This window comes from Coenobita brevimanus, chromosome 25, assembly GCF_032717465.1.
Source record: "Coenobita brevimanus isolate Jiangsu-jjx chromosome 25, ASM3271746v2, whole genome shotgun sequence".
NCBI lineage: Eukaryota > Metazoa > Arthropoda > Malacostraca > Decapoda > Coenobitidae > Coenobita > Coenobita brevimanus.
Genome location: NC_136978.1, coordinates 36,635,098 through 36,638,681, shown reverse-complemented (window position 1 = coordinate 36,638,681; position 3,584 = coordinate 36,635,098).

Genomic DNA, 3,584 nt, shown 5'->3' with positions numbered 1-3,584 from the left:
CTCTCTCTCTCTCTCTCTCTCTCTCTCTCTCTCTTCATTTGTAATGTTTTAGGAGAGAGGTTCATTTTTGCTGCCTCAAAGCGATTTTATTCTATACGGCGAAGCTCTCTGGCAGACAACGTGTTAATGAAGGCTGTCCAAGCACTAGCGTCGAAAATGGTCTCATAGGGTACATAAAACCATGTGGGTATGGGAAAAATGTGAAAAGAAATCATGACAGAGAATGACGTAATAGATCGTTTGTATTATGCCCTGAATTAGTCCAGAAAATGAATTTATAACATTCTTCCCCAATAAAATTAACTATACTTGTGTAACATATAATTTTGATCATTAATTTGTCTCTGCAATAAAGATAATAATGACAATAAAATACGAGTATAGTTCTCATTATTTCCTTTTGCCTATTTTCATGCACCGTATTTTTTTTCTTGTTCTTCATACACTTTAGTAATTTAAATGACGTAGGAACAGCTGTGAAACGGTAGCTGTCAGCTTGACCGAAATCAATGACATGAAGGACTGTGTTCTGGTCTGAGTAGGCGGCTCAGTAGTACTCCTTCCCTACCAGTATATCCACGCATTTAACATCATTATTTTCTTAAGAGTTATTATCCCAACTATAACAGCAATGAAAAAGAAATAAAAAACGTTAATGCCAATACTATGGTGAAATAGGTGGAATATTTGTCTATCTGTCTATGTACCACTCTATGTTTAAATCTATCTCTACTACTACTACTACTACTACTACTACTAATAATAATAATAATAATATTATTATTATTATTATTATTATTAAAAATAATGATAATAATAATAGTGGTAATAATAGTAATAATAATAATAATGATAATTCACAAATTATTTAGGCATGACAACCCTGATGCTGGAAATGTACATAAGAGAGCTGAGACGTAACATTAGTAAAAGGCGAGCACTGTCTTAAAAGTCAATGAAAAATAGATTTTCAGAAAAAGTGATAATTACTAGGTTTACTTGAGAGAGAGAGAGAGAAAGAGAGAGAGAGAGAGAGAGAGAGAGAGAGAGAGAGAGAGAGAGAGAGAGAGAGAGAGAGAGAGAGATTGGTGGAGACGTTGTTAACTAGTGTTGGTTGATCGTTTGGACATTGGTTTGAATTGGGCTGTTCTTATAAGTATCAGTTCTTGCTCTAATTGGCCTGGGTGGATGGGGGGGTGCGGTAGCACAGTGGTAGCGCGCTGGACTTGTGATCGGGGGATTGCAAGTTAGAGCCTCGCCCGGGCTGCCGTGCCGGGAGGGGTAGCTCCCTCCTGTAACCCTAGCGGGGCTATATAGTCCAATACAGGGCTTAGCTCGGGGGAACTCCATTTCTCCCATTTTGCTCTAATTGTGAGTAACTTGTTGCTGGTACGGATGACGTGAGGTGGTGTTGGGGTGGGGGGAAGGAGCAAGTTGCGGTGACGAGGGTGGTTCAGAAGTCTGAGTCCAAATTATACGTGAACCTTTCCTCGTAACAGAAAACCAACTTAATCTTCAGAAGATGGTGTTACGTCATATATCTCTGGAGGAGTACTTTAGAAAACGTAGCCAACTTTAATCGTCTTCAATATTTAACAACAAAGACAATTTGAAGACTGACCTTCAAATCTGCCAAAATAAGATTTTTTTTTTTAACCCTGTAAGGGTATCCTGGGATACGTGTAACAGTAACGGTATCGTCGGGTATGTCAAACCCGGTAGGAAAAAAGTTCATGAAAATTCAAATATGCTCAGTTTCTTGACAAGAAATGGTAGACAGTAACTTTCACCTATATTTTACCTGATTAATAACCAAACTGGAGGAACTGGAGGTTTAACTATTATTGGCGAATTTTTGTTAAAAAAAACTGCAAAACTTTTTATGATAAAAAGACATTTTTACTTCGAAAATTATGCAAAGAAAACTAATAATCAAAACTTCTCAGTCTTAATGGGACTTCTTCTCCAGACCACCCACTGCCTTGTGCCTGATGTTCAACTCGTCATCACAATCATAACCTAGGGCAACTATAGATACAACACCCTTACCTCACAGGGTATCGTCGGATCTGACAGACCCAACCCCTCCCCCAGAAGCTGATGTAATTGATGTACAGATTAGCACTCATAGGACCAATAATGAATCACTGAACCAGGAAGCTAGAGGGAGAGTCAAGGTGGTACCCCTATTTTAAATACTGTAGGTGAACTTAGCATGAGGCCCTAGGTGGGTGGGTCTTTCAGACCCAAGGATACTGTTACGTCCTCACCCCACACTGCCACTGTCTCCAACAGCAGTAGTCCAGCATAGGAAGGACAATGCCCAGTGAGTTGTTCTTCCTATGGTCAGCCTTAAGGTGCGACCTGGTATTTATGCACAAGATCACCTGAGGCGAAAGTAAACGCTGGCTCCTTAAAGTTCACTGTCTTTGTTTTCCAAATAATTCCACTTAATGCTTTCCAACTTCTCGTCACTATTCTCACAAGCACTGGAGCTATACACACTTTACTGATTGCAGTTATACTTAATGTTTAACAACACTTCACAGTTATTACACTTAATGCCTGAAAACACTTCACAGTTTTTCACAAGTACCGAAAATAATCTTCACTGAGAGTAATTACACTTAATGCTCGCCAGCAACACTTCACAAACTTCACTAACACCACTACACCAAAACCGACTGAACTAAACTGAAAACCAACTGAACTTCACTCAAACTGAACTGAAACCCGACTGAACTTATTCTAGTCTCTTATCCACCCTTATATAAACTTACATTGTTCGAGATACTTGTACATTCTACGAGAACAACAGTTCCCAACTCCGGGATATCAAAACAAGTAAAGAGTTTTCTTAAATTACATAACACTCTAAATCATTTACCATACGAACTTAAATTACATAACTTAACAAGTAATCACTTAAATAAAACATTATAAAGAAAAAGGACACAAAAATTAATGCATAATATGCGAAAAAACTACGCTCACAAACAGCAAGCAAACTGGCAACTCTGACTCATACCGATACCGGAATTACTGTACACGAAACGCCAAGAAGCTTCTTGAGTACCTAGCTGGCGAATCTCTCTTCTTAACACTACCCTCTCAATAGTTCTTTGTCATCCTGACAAAGCTACACAATATATGCAAACATACACCTTAATCCTAATAAAACATCTAACTTTACACAAAATAATCCTTCAACTTATCAGGTCTCTTCTGTGCTGGTTCCGACAACGTCCTTGCTCCTCCACACAGTCCACTCCTCCAGGAAGGTCTTGGTCCTCTTCCTGATTCACTTCTTCTCTTGGGAAACTGTCACCATCCTCTTGGACTTCAGTTCCTTGGTCCTCCTCAACATCCTCAGCTGCAGGTGAGGACGATTCCTCAGAGACGTCCCAACTGTACTATCCTGGCTCATGGTACTGCCACAGACGAGTCATGTGTACCACCTTTGGGCGAGACTTCCTGCCTTCCCGAATCCGACATGTTACATCTGATAGGCGGTCCAACAAGGTGTAAGGCCTGTCCCATGGGCTTTGCAGCTTTGATGACTGTCCCTTCATTCGCTGAGGATT